Source organism: Puma concolor, chromosome C2 (genome assembly GCF_028749965.1).
Source record: "Puma concolor isolate L17-30 chromosome C2, mPumCon1.1.hap2, whole genome shotgun sequence".
NCBI classification, from domain to species: domain Eukaryota; kingdom Metazoa; phylum Chordata; class Mammalia; order Carnivora; family Felidae; genus Puma; species Puma concolor.
Window position 1 is genome coordinate 17,555,357 of NC_141675.1, and position 14,243 is coordinate 17,569,599.

General features: G+C 42.6%; 1 protein-coding gene across 6 annotated transcripts in view; it reads right to left on the reverse strand.

Annotated features, from left to right (window-relative positions):
• RARB (retinoic acid receptor beta) overlaps nucleotides 1-14,243 on the reverse strand; it is a 771,365-nt gene that overhangs the window by 724,377 nt on the left and 32,745 nt on the right. For all 6 annotated transcript variants that reach the window (XM_086674190.1, XM_086674188.1, XM_086674193.1 and 3 more), the window contains exon 2: nucleotides 7,010-7,085. The gene's annotated coding sequence lies outside the window, so the exon portion shown is untranslated. The remainder of the gene's footprint in view (nucleotides 1-7,009; nucleotides 7,086-14,243) is intronic.

A 14,243-nucleotide genomic window follows, 5' to 3' on the forward strand; every position in this document is an offset into this window, starting at 1 on the left:
TGCAGCCAAATGCTTGGATTCGGACTGATGTTACTATCCCTTCCTCTTCCATGACCTGGTCATTGAATCTCAGTCTGCTCATCTGGAAAATGGGAATAATACAAGTTCCTACCACACCGGGTCAGTATGAACAGGGAGTTAACACTGCCAAGTGCTTGATACAAAAAAACGATAGCTCATGCTGTTAATTATTGCGGTTTCTATCTTTTTCCTTTCCTTGGGGTCCATAACTTGTTCCAGGGGATGCACTTACCTGTAAAAGGAAGTCTCGCCATGCTATAGATAGATTTCTGAAAACTTCTTTCAGTGAATAGGCTTGAGAAATTTAAGCTCATTTGGGAGATCGAAGTGAATGACAATGTAACTGAGAACAACGTTCTCCGTTTGTTTAAAGGGTGGCTCCTGGACCAGCATTTCACCTGGGAACATGCTGGAAATGCCAATTCTCCAGTCTCTGACCCTTGAGATAGTACCCACCAATGGGTCTTCTCAAGCTCTTCAAATGACTTGGCCATTTTGGGATAGGAGTTGGCAAACTCCTTTTGTAAAGGGTCAGATATAATCTTTGGTTTTGCAAGTCACTAGGTTCCCTCAAAAAGGTTAGAAAATGATTTCCTGGAACACATCCATACCCATTTCCAGAACTACATCCGGGCTGGATGTGGCCAACTGGCTATTGGTTCACGGACCCTTGCCCTAGGAGGTTGATGACAGCAGTAGTGACCGGCAATAAAGAAGGACAAGGTTGAAAGGTAAACTAAGGCTGGCTGTGAGATGGAGAGTTTGAGATAGACCTGGACAATTTTCAATTGAGTATCTGACTGGAGCTTTAAAAAATTAGCAGGGCTGTAGGTATAGATTTAAAGGCAGGGTAAAATGCTTATGAAAAGGTGGGCACAGGTGACATTGCCCATCGTGCACATGGAGCATGAGCAAGTGGGGTGGAAAACCAATACTGACCAGTTAAGGAAGAACAAACACCAAGAAACATGGTGAGCCTGACCACACAGCCCAGAATGTGGACGTGACCAGTTCCAGCCCCTGTGGGGCCACGAGCGTAGAGCAGGAGCTAGCACAGGAGCGGTCAGGGCATCACCAGTGACCATGTGCATACCTCAAAGTTATGCGGAGAGGGTGAAATCAGTAAAACAGCAAGGTAATTTTTTTTGAAGCTCTTCTTTCAAGGTTTATTATTTTTGAGAGAGAGAAAGCATGCACAAGCAAGCCTGAGCCAGGGAAGGAGCAGAGAGAAAGAGAGACCAAGGATTTGAAGCAGGCTCTGTACTGACAGCAGGGAGCCTGATTCAGGGCTCAATCCTGCAAACCAGGAGATTGTGGCCTGAGCCAAAATCAAGACTTGGACACTTAAGGGGCGCCTGGGTGGCGCAGTCGGTTAAGCGTCCGACTTCAGCCAGGTCACGATCTCGCGGTCCGGGAGTTCGAGCCCCGCGTCAGGCTCTGGGCTGATGGCTCAGAGCCTGGAGCCTGTTTCCGATTCTGTGTCTCCCTCTCTCTCTGACCCTCCCCCGTTCATGCTCTGTCTCTCTCTGTCCCAAAAATAAACGTTGAAAAAAAAATTTTTTTAATAAAAAAAAAAAAAAAAAAAAAAAGACTTGGACACTTACCTGACTGAGCCACCCAGCCGCCCCCCACCCCCCAAACAATGAGGGAATGTTTTCATCTAAGGGAAGGAAAAAAACAAAATCCACGAGCAGAGACAGATTCAAGAGAATAGGACAAAGAGGGGTAACTTGAAGAGGTCCCTGAAGAATCGGGAAGGGGTCACAGGAAGAGCCTAAGGATACAGGACTGGCCTTATGCACCAGGAAGGGCACCTCCTTCCCTACACATCAACAGCAAGAACAGAGACACAAACTTCAGTGGGGGCACCAAGTCCGGCTTTTTTGTTGTTTCGTTTGTGTTTTTACTAACCTCCACCTCATCAACAAATTAGGTGAGAAAGGGATTACGTTGAGGACCTGAGAACAGACAAAGTAATCAAGTATCCTTTAAGAGGAAGTCAAACTTTTCATCAATTCAGAGTACGTCTCTCCCCACCCCCCCCCCTCCATTTAGAAGGAATTCGTGGTCTTCTTTAATTACACTGGATTTATGAACAGACTAGGCATACAAGCGACTTTATTCTCTCTTCTCTATTTTAGCCTTCACTTCTTGATGGGCTCCTTCACCTAACCCAAGTTATGCTGACATGATCTTTGACTTCCCACGGAGAAGTGTTCATTTTAACTGGCTGGCAAATGAGATTACACTCCGAAGGCCCATCATGCTAAATGACCATTAAGCCATTACACTTAAGAACTGCCTCTCAAGACAGAGATTCCAAGTGCTGTGCACAGTATCCCTGTTTAACTATCAGCATTTTATAGACAGGGAAATGTCATCACCAACCTCACATGAATTCCTCTGGTTATCAACAAAACATCTGTGGCTGGTTAGCTCAGTTGGTTCATCGATGGAGTTAAAGGACCAAAATCTTGGGGGGAATCCTCGTCAAGCTTGGTGTGGGAGCTGCTCCTATGCAACCGTGGTTGGGCGGGGAGGGGGCGTCTCACAAATGGAGACTTGGCTGTATTACCTTTCCTAGCTGGGTACCCCTGCATCTAACCTGTTTGGACATTTCCTCATTTGGAAGATGAAAAGCCCAACAGCTTTCTTTCTTTGCCTTTTATTTTTTAATCACTACAGTCTTCAGTAGCTCTCAAACACATGACTGGTGGAGACAGATCCTATGAATACAAATCTATGGCCAGACTTCAAAAAACAAAAATAGCCCCCCCCACATCTTATAGGCAAACTGGGTCACAACTGACAGTTCCTCTCTGCCTTCATTTCTCTTATTTGCAGCCACACTTTTAAGTTGAGCAGTCTGTGTCCTGCACAGGTAATAGTGTTGATTTTGAGATGTCCACTTACATTTTTAAAGGTGTCCAGCTGACAACCATTTTTAGGTCACACTTTATTTTTTTATGTTTATTGTTTGAAAGAGAGCACAAGCCAGAGGGGGGCAGACGGGGGACACAGAACCTGAAGCAGGTTCCGGCTCTCGGCACAGAGCCTGTTGTGGGGCTCCAACTCACAGATGGCAAGATCCTGACCTGAGACAAGTCAGTTGCTTAACCAACTGAGCCTCCCATGTGCCCCTTAGGTCACAATCTTACAAAGGCAACCACAGTGAGAAGTCTATGCCTGGTCAACAGGGCAGGTGATCAAGTTTTAGTACAGAAACCCTAAGTCACCTTTCCCTCTGTATACTGCCTTACCAGAGGTTCTCAGATTCATCTAATCAAGTCCTGATGGGGCGGTGCTGGACATCCATGAAATCACAAGGACCTTCCTCCTAATCCTAGGGTGTCACCTGCCTTTTTCACTCTCTCGTCTATGTTGCAGTTCTCCGGAACCCATTGTAATAGCTGACATCCCAACAGCTTAAAAGCAGAAGCAGATATGCGAAATCCAGCTACCTTCTACTAAGCCAGACGCTAAGGAAACTTATAAAACTGGAGGAAAGGTTACGCTTCTGTTTTTGCTTTGGGAAAATTCTTTTTCATAATAAACGTTATTTATGTTAGCATCATAGGCTTATTTTAGATGAAGCAGCACATTTCTTTTTAGTTTCTAATATGGTAAACATCTGTGGCCAAAACCCTTATGTAAAAGAACCTTGAGGTCCTCTATGACTGCAAAGTATGGAAGAGACAGACTAACACTTGGGAATGGCTTCTCCAGATCAGTAATGGTACGAAAGGAGTATTTAGCAAAACAAACAAACAAACAAACAACAAAAAACAAAAAAAAAACAAAACAAAAAAAACAGAAGTAAGTTTCAGCCTGAATTCTAAGACAGATGAAAAATACACTCACAACAGACTAACATTTCATCTTTCATTGATGGCCAGAACACGGAGCATTCTCTCCAAATACCACCCATCAGGTCAACACAGTCCAATCACTTCTGCTTTCAAATCCTACTCCCGACCGGGAGTTAGGTGGAACAAGGAACAGGGAGGGAACCAGTTCACGCTGTTTTCTGCTCCATGCGGATGCTGCCACACACACATCCTTTGTGACACCATGGGTAGCAGTTTTCTAAGGCTGTCCTGACCGAATACCACGGACTGGGCCACCTCAAGAGATACAATTCTGAAAGTTCTAAAGGCTGGAACATCAAGGCATTAAGAGTTCTGGTTTCTCCCTGAGGCCACTCTCTTGGGTTTGGAAATTCCTTTCTTCTAGGGATGCCAGAGGGGCCCAGTCGGTTAAGCATCTGACTTGGGCTCAGGTCATGATCTCCTGGTTCATGGGTTTGAGCCCCATGTCGGGCTCTGTGCTGACAGCTCAGAGCCTGGACCCTGCTTCAGGTTCTATGTCTTCCCGTCTCTGCCCCTCCCCAGCTGGCACTCTGTTTCAAAAATAAACTTTAAAGTAAGTTCCTTTCTTCTCACTGTGTCCTCACAGGGCCTTTACTCTGTCCTAGAACACCCCTAGTACTTTTTTAAGCTTATTAATTTATATTGAGAAGTAGAGCACGCATGTGTGAGCAGGGAAGGAACAGAGAATCCCAGGTAGGGTCCACTCGGTCAGCACAGAGCCCAACGTGCTGTTCAATCTCAGGAAAGGGGAGATCATGACCTGAGCCGAAATCAAGAGTCAGATACGCACCGTTCCCCATTGATCCACCCAGGTGCCCTCTAGGATCTCTTCTAATACAAGACCAACTTTACCGGATTAGGGCCCCACCTCTTGGTCTCAGTTAATCACCTCTTTGAAGACCTTTCTCCAAATACTGTCACCTGGATTAGAGCCCACCCATGTAACCCCACTTAACCTTTATCACCTCTTTAGAAGTCCAGTCTCCAAATACAGTCACATTTTGAGGTACTAGGGGGTTAGGACTTGAATATACTATTTGTGGAGAATTTCAAGTCCCCATCACCATGCTAAGAAAATAATTCTCTGCTTCCTGGTGATTAAAAGCTTACACCCTATACTATCTTATCTAAGTATACACAGGAAGTCCTTTGAAATCAACCAGCTCAAGTTCCTCATTTTACTTAACTCAGGTACAGAGAAGTGAAGTAACTTATCTAAGGTCACACAGCACATTGCTAATTCACACAAGGAAGGGATGCTTTCAATTTTTACATATAGTCTTATTTTCAATATCCAAGGAGTAGAGAAGGCTTGCAGTGGTATTAAGAGAACATTTAAGAACTGCTTGCAATTACTTCTTTAGTCAAGAATTCTTATGGTTCATTTATCATGCCCCAGTTGATTTGTCCATTTAGTTATATGCAGAGCATAAAAGATGGGAGGTCCATAGGTTTTTTAGTTTCTTACACTTGAGATTGCCTATGTTGAAGCATATCTAGGTTTAAACAATCCTTGCCAAGTGTTTGGAATCAAACGCTTTCATCACAGAGAAACAATATATAAAGAAACCTTCTGACTTACGACCTCCTGCTATGTTGAAAAGCAGCTACCAAGCTGACAACTCCGTAACATTGCGCTAACTCATCTAAGAGCTAAAACAAAGCTAAAACAAAGCTAAATGTGGGTGAAAGACGACAGGCCACGGGCTGGGACCAAAGAACAGCCAAGATGCTCCCGGGGTCTGGAATATTGGATGTTCCTTCCTTCTAGCACAAGGCATAGGTGAAGATATGTTGTCAGACTCTCTGATGGACAACTGGCCCTGCCATGGGCTCAGTTCTCTTTGGGAAACCATTACTTGAACACAAGCATAGCCTAAGGTTTCTGCAATGTTAATGAGTACAAACTAAGCAGAGATTCACAGGAGACTGGCCTTGTAGCAATCTAAAGCAGGGGCAGGCAAACTACAACCTAAGGCCAAATCTAGCCAAAAACAAAAAACATTAGGGGCACCTGGGTGGCTCAGTCAGTTAAGCGTCCAAATTCAGCCCAGGTCATCATCTCTTAGTTCCTGAGTTTGAGCCTCACATTGGGCGCTGTCCTGAAAGCTCAGACCTGGAGCCTGCTTCAAATCCTCCGTCACCCATTCTTTCTGCCCCTCCTCTGCTCATGCTCGGTCTCTCAAAAAATGAATGAATGCTAAAATAAATAATAATAATAATAATAATAATAATAAAAACCATGAAACAAAAAAAAAATTCAGGACACGTGTGACCGTCAACATTAGATCTCAGCGTCCTTAATTCATTTACATCTTGTCTAAAACTGCTTTCCTTCTACAATGGCAGAAGTGAGTGCAAGAAACCATAAGGGCCACAAAGCCTAGAATATTCACTATCTGGTCCTTTTACAGAAGAAGTTTGCCAACATCTGATCTAAAGCCTTTCAAGCCCTCCCATTCCCAACACCAAACATAGAAAGCCCAGATTTCAGATGTTATTATCTTTGCATATCTCACCCTGGAAAAAATGTAATAATTGAGAAAAACACACGGATATCAGTGGAGTTTAGGATTTCGTAGGATATGCTAAAACCAGGAAAATTTACAATTCTAAATCCCATTTAGGACCGCCCGAGTATCATGGTTGGAAACCAAAATCCTCCAGAGTGAGAAATCGATTTCCTGTTTCACTTCCAGTTGAGTCCAATAATATGAAGCCCGCGGTCCTTCTAATGTTAAACTGTTTATTATCACTACGTGGGACTTGTAAGAAAAATTTAGTTCAGATTTTCTCACATAGCTCTGAACACAAAATGCCTCCCTCAGTATCCCTTCTTCACTGTACCAGCAACAACTCAATTCCCCACCTTTTTCAACAGAGTCAAAGCTGGGTAGCCCCCAAAACCACATTGCTTTAGGAGATACTTCAACATAAAATGGCACAACCACCCCCATACTTTCCTCTGAGCTTTGCCTGGCAAGAAATTGTTACCATGGATCAAAGTGGTTAATGGAAATAAATACTCCAAAAGCCAGATAAGACTGGTTACCAAGGGAATTACCAAAGGTAAATTCTAACGAGAATATCAAGAAGTTTAAAAGGCGATCTGAACCAACCTCTCTGTAGATCCCGAGGACAGTTCTCTGGGTGCGAAAGATGGGCGACTGTCACTCCCCAGTCATATTCACGATTCTGCAACAACAAATACCTCAAGTTAGTAGTCTTCAACAATACAAGGCAAAAAAAGAAAGTAGATGACATTATTCCAAGTCTTTCCCTGCTTCTTCACGATACCTCCTTTTCCATGATGTGACAAGTGTATCCTTGTCACAATGAGGAGAAACCACCAAGCCCCTTAGCTAAATCTCCAAACAAGCCAGACGGTCTCCAGAAGCCCCAACAGCCAGGAGGAAGGAAAGCAAGTGATGAGGCAGAAGCCTTTGCGTGCTAAGCTTTATATTAACTGGGCTCAGGTGTAACTAAGGTACTTCAGGATGCAAAAGCATTCACACAGGTGAATGTTCTAATAGTGCAGCTACCCGTAGGACGGATCTCTGACCCCAGAGCAAACGGAAAGCAGATTCTATAAAAAGTTCAACCGTAACCCAGACCCAAGAAGATTTAAAAGAAAAAAGAGACGTGTTGTGATTTGCTTGGTTTGTTCATTTTGCACATGATAAAATTAGTCCCAGGGCCGACAGAGAAATCCCTCTAAGTGATTGTCTCGCCCATCTTAGGGAAACAGGACAATGGCTTTGGACCATAGCTTTTCCTCACAAAATGAAGTCTTAGGTTCTAAATTGTCTTTTACTCAGAGAATATAAATTGCTCTTAATTGCTCTCTGGTAGAGAGGCCAAATAACTTTTCTCCAAGATTCCTTTGGACTGAGGCCTAACAGTCACCACTGGATATTCCTGAAGTCCAACAGGCTCAATCCAAAGAGAAGCGAGTAGGGTTTCCAGATTTAACAAATAAAACGGCATGACCTGCCAGTTAAATTAGAGTTTCAGATAAACAAGAAATATATTTTTAGCGTAAGTATGTCCCAAAGAGAAGTATATCCCAGCTAGTGCATGGAAAATATGTGTGCTAAAAATGTACTCGTTGTTTATCTGAAATTCTAGTTTTAACGGGTTGCCCGTTAGTTTTTCCGACAATCTTAGGAGCCACTTTAATTGAAAACGGTTCTTGGTGGACACATAGCAGAGCAAAAGTTTGGGGACTGTGTCACACCTAATCCTGGAAGGTGAAAGTCCATGAAAGCTTTGGAGCAGACCACAATATCCTGAATCCTTAGCTCCCCAGTCGGTGAAACGTGAGGCGTAATAAATTAAATAGTGCATGTGCCTGCAATAAGAAGTTGTTAAAAGTAATGATGTAGTCGAGTAGAAGACAAACTGCAACATCCTTGATTTTTTTTTAACTCCCTTAAATTGCTTGGGCATACATCTTACACATTATTGTAATCAATTTGTAATATTTATGTATGTGAGAATTAAATGAAGAAAAGCTTTCAGGTCCACTCCTGGCGTCATCATGAACTCACAGGTGCAGCTTAGTAACTAATGAGAAGGCATTTTCCCTTCAGCTTTGGTGCATTTCATCTACCAAATAAATCAATTTAAACCTCATCTTGACACTCTCCCACCCCATCATTTCAATGTGGAAAAAAAAGAAAGAGATTCAACCCAACTAATCCAATTGCTTTTTCAAGACACAGACTCCTTAAGTGTTGCCTCAGACTATGTCTGACCTCTTGAACTCACAGAGGGGAAATTAAGGCAGAAAAACCTAGCAGTTCAAATCACCGCAGCTTCAAGATTTGGTAAGATTTAATCTCTGAGGTTCCCTAAGGCAAATAAGGTTGAGCAAAATAACCAGAGAGTAACATATTGAAGAATAGCTTATTTTTAAAAACTGAAAATGGCCCCAAACACTGAGCGTTTAAGAGGAAAGATGTTACAGAAGTTCAAGGCTATCATATTAAGTTCCAAAGCATAATGACACAGGCCACCCATCAGGGAAAGGTGAGTACAAAGCAAACAAACAAAAATTTAAGATAGCAGGTTACAACCAATCTTTTGCTTATATAACTTTACCAACCGCAGGGACATCATGGTGGACATAATACCGTATTCACCTCACAGTTATTTTCATTGCGCAGTGAATCAGGAAGTATTTGTATTTCTTAATATTGTTGATCGGGTAGAGCAAACCAAAAAGAGATCAGTTCCCCTGGAGTAATCTTCTGCATGTTCACCCCAGGAAGCTTCACCATTGAGACTTAAAAGACTCTCAGTGTAATCCCCTGAGCCTGCCATGTTGGTCTAAAATTTGGTCTTTTCTTAGCAAAGCCTTGGAAACTTATGCGTTAATATTCACACTTGGCAAATTCCACTGCCATGGCATTTCAAATAATTAATGGGGACCAGGATACAAATACTGTATATGAGCAGAATAAAGAGTCTCAAAATAGCATAGTCAAGGCTCATTTGGCGGGACTTACTAGAAGTGTAGATTACCAGTCCCTGAGATTCTGATATGGTAGGTCTAAATTTTTCCAGGTTTTTCTTTTATAATGCCTATAAAAGTTATTGATCACATGCTATAAGCAATGTAATCTGCTATGCACTGGACATTCAGAAATATAAATGTATATGATCCCCTCACAAAGCCTGCCATCATTTGAGCATTTTATTGTTCACCGCAGACCTTAGGGGACATGTATTAATTCTACTTTATAGAAGAGAAAGCTGAGGTCCAAAAAGACCACAGAATATACTCAAAGCCACGGTTTATATACACAGAAGTCAAAGCCACAAACAGGTAAATTCGTTCATTCATTCATTCATTCATTCATTATTTCTCTTATTTTCTAACCACTTTCCTCATACACTCCTCCAGTTAGTCACGCTGGGCTACCTACTAGCCTCTGAACCTACTACATACACACCTGCCCCAGGACCTTTGATCTTTGACTTCTTTATGCCTGGAGCATTCTTCCCCATTCTCTCTTCACTCCCTCCTCACTTCCTTTCCCTCTTTGATTATCACCTTCCCAATGAGACCTTCTGTGACCATATTGTTTAAAATTACAACCCTCCTCTCCCCGGGAACACCCTGTCCTCCTTCCCGATCTTCCCTATCCTTCTGAAAGGAGATGTTCACTGGGTAAAGTCAAGATACTCCATCTTACAGATCTTACGTATAGCACACGAATCACTCTGATTTACATGTGTACTTATCTCTTCCATGAGGATGGTGGTTCTCAATCTTCAGCAGCATCAGAACCACCAGAAGGACTTTTTAGAGCATGGATTCCTCACTTCACCCCCAGAGACTTGATCGAGGTGATGGTAACAATGCTAGTCAGCAGGCCATTTTGAACAGCCTGGCCCTAGGCATTGCTTCTTGCCTGGGATGACTGTGGCCCTCAAGGGCCAGTTCACACTATCTGGAGACATTTTTAACTGTCAAAACTAGGGTGGAGAGCTACTTGGCCTCTTGTGTGCTAAAAATCCTACACTGCTCAGGACAGCCCTACAACAAAGAATTATCCAGCACAAAATGTCAATAGTACTGAAGTTGAGAAACCCTGCCCTTGAAGAGTGCTTCTCAAACACCAGGCACCGACACCCAGAGGGCTTCTTAGCATTTGTACTGTCAAGCTGCACCCTTATGGTTTCTAATTGGTTAGGCAGGTTGAGCATGAGGCCAGAAACTTCATTTCTAAGTACCCAAGTAAAGGAGATGTTACCGGTTCAGGGCCTACACGTGGAGAACAATTTAGCAGAAAAAACATTCCCTGGACCTCGGTTTCTTTTACTCACTGTTCCTACCCCAGGAACAGAGCATGGCAGAGTACAGTCGCTCACGTTTCTAATGTTTGAACAAGATACCCACACTTCTTGCCCCCACGAGGTGATTCTCATACCAGTGATCTTTGTATCGCACACTGAGAAATAAGGAGTGTTTTTGTTTGTTGCTGTTTGGGTGGCAACTTGGGGACCCCTTCTATTCCTACGGACTCCTCAGCTCATTTACCACCAAGCAAGCAAGTCTGATAAAGTTCATATGTTAGTCTGTATGCCCCGGGGAATGCTAAGACTGCATGCCCACAGTGAGATCCCTGCAAAAGCAACAGATTGTCAACGTGAAAGTCTCTGCACTTTCTATGTATTTATAATGGAACGATGTGGTCCCACAACTAACAACTACACATGGTCCTACAACTACCTGTCAAGCAATGCCCATTTTCAAAAAATAAGGTCAGAGAATTCACACACACACATACACACACACGCGCATAAACACACACCTAGCTCTTAAATCTGATGCTTGAGTGACGTCCCTAGCATTGTAACACAACGGGACTTAGTGTGTCTTCTTAGATGTATTTGTGCTTCCGTAACCACATCCATGGCAGTTGTTCCAAGGTGGTATCTTCCAGGTACTGTCCATTACTTCCCCTTACATCATTTTCGGGGGGGAATAGTCAATTCAGTTCCTTTTATCATGCGCCCAAGGCCAAAAACGAAGTAGGTGATCTCCATAATTCAAAAATGTCTGATACCTTAGATTCAATTGCCCTGGTTAAGACAGGCATTTAATGAAGAACTGGTGAATGAGAAGTTTAATGGTCAGAGTCAAGATACTCCATCTTGAAAATCTCTTTTTACTTACGTGGAATCATCAGCCAGTGTTATTGATTTGCATTTACTGACTGGACTTTCTATTGTTTTCAGATGTTACTATCCTCAGCTGCTGCCTGCAGGCTATTAGTTTCAGGGTTAAGCTTGCTGTCCTGAAAAACCAGAGGCTTCCTTACTGAGTTGAGGAGGCTGAAGCAGTCACAAGAGCTCCAGAATCCAACTCGTTTCGGAAAGCAAAAAAGCATTTCCCTAACTGTCTTCATCTCGCAACAATGAGAATCTACACAGAAACAATCAAAATCTTAAAAAAAAAAAATGAACACATTCTTTATTTAAAAAACAGCATTTCTGGATGATAGTTTGCATGCTATGGAATTCACCAGTTTCAGTGTTCGATGCAATGATTTTTGGTAAATTTACAGAGCTCTGCACTTAGCATCACTCATTTTAGACCATTTCCAAAGAGAAGCCTGGAGCCCATTTGCAGTTACCCACTGGCATCCACCGCCAGTGACAGTCAACTCCTAATCTACTTGCTGTCTCTCCACATTTGCCTTTTATGGGGATGCTATATAAATGGAATCATACAGTCTGTGATCTTTTGTGTCTAGCTTCTTTCATTTAGCATATTATTTGAGCTTCATCCATGCTGTAGCACATCGCGGTTCTTCATTCCTTTTTATTGCCAAACAGTGTTCATTGTATAGATAGATTACAATTTGTCTATCCATTCACCAGTTGATGGACAGTTGTTTTGCTTGGTCTATTAAGAATAACGCTGCTATGAACATTGGCACACAAGCCTTTCGTAAACATATTTTCATTTCACTTGGGTAGACTCCTAGAAGTAGAATTTCTGGGTCATATGGTAAATCTATGTTTAACATTTTTTTAAATGCCAGACTGTTTTCCAAAGTGTCTATACTATATTAAAATCCCAGCGGCAATGTATGAGGGGTTCAGTTTCTCCATATCCTGTCCAATATTTGCCATTGCCGAGTTTTTTTTTCTAAAGCCAAATACACGGTTCACTCTAATGCTGAAATAAGAGTGATTTTGAATTTGTAGCACAATTCTAAAAATACACCTAGCATTCCTTGAGTGCCCACTCTGTGTTATGTCCCTTAAATAGATTATGGTTAGCCCATGATTAACACAAAAAGATATCATCCATAATTTACAAATAAAGAAATAAGGCTCAGAGAGTGTAAACATTTGCCCATAGAATCCTAGCAAGTAGGTGGTAGTCTGAATTCAATGCCAGACTGTGGGACACAAAACCTAAATATAAGAGTGATTCGTGCAAAAGTCAAGACATATTTGAAAGATTTATCTTGCGAATCACGGCCAAAATACTTCTCTCAATGTCATTAAAAAGAGGAAATAGGGGCGCCTGGGTGGCGCAGTCGGTTAAGCGTCCGACTTCAGCCAGGTCACGATCTCGCGGTCCGTGAGTTCGAGCCCCGCGTCGGGCTCTGGGCTGATGGCTCGGAGCCTGGAGCCTGCTTCCGATGCTGTGTCTCCCTCTCTCTCTGCCCCTCCCCCGTTCATGCTCTGTCTCTCTCTGTCCCAAAAAAATAAATAAACGTTGAAAAAAAAAAAAAGAGGAAATAACAAAGAAAAAACTTCAATTCTTCCTAATAACTACAGATGTTTCTTTGAAGGAACAATACCGAAGTTCTAGAGAACAATTTCACCCCAACATTTTCTCTTCGAACATCAAATCTTATAGTTAGTTACAGTCCTGCCCTTCAGATTTAACTAGCAAGATATTTATGAGAATCGAAATTCAAATGAAACATCCTGCATAGCAATGCAATTGCTGAATGGTTTTTATTAACTGCACTGAATCCTTTGCCACCATCTAAAGGCAGGAATTCTGACAAAACTACTGTTTGTGTCTGAGTGCTCAAAAAAATATTTATTGCTAGTTTCTGAAGTCCCATCTGTGACTAACGTATATCGATGTTTCCTCTGGCTCGCATTCCATTACAAAGAGGCTGTTGGCCAAAGTCACTGGATGGATCTGCTCTCGCTCAAAATTTGTCACTCAGTCTTCTCTGGCCACACCTCTTGGTCTGCTCACTCCCCTACCACCAGTCATGACTGCATGTGACCGGTTCATCATCATTCCAAAGGTCGTCCTGGTCTCTCAACACCTGGCTCTTTTCTGCCTGGGAAAGGCTCTGAACACTGACCACAAACATTCAACATTTCAGAATGGCGGCCTTATGGTTTGCTAATGAACACCTACTTCCCTTTTTGGTTTTAGAATATCCGGTGATGAAAATCACTGTTGTAACAAACTATGGTCCACACACTGATAGCATCAGCATCCCCTAGGAACTTGTTAGAAATGCAGGATTTCAAGCCTCATTCCTCATTTCCTGATGAGAAGCTGCACTGTCTCCCCAGGTGATTCCTATGTTAACTGTAGCTGGTACGGACTCCCGGGTCCAACCCGCGGATCCAGAACCTCACATGACCCAGCTAAAAATCTGCCCCTACAATGAGTAACAGCAGGAGATATTTATGATTCACAAAACACCTCCTGCTCTCTGCGGAGGTTTCTTCCCTCCACCTCCAAAAAGTGAAGCCACTCTCTTTTAAAAAAAAAAAAAATTGTTTTTAATGTTTATTTTTGAGAGAGAGAGAGAGACACAGAGTGCGAGTGGGGGAGGGGCAGAGAGAGGGAGA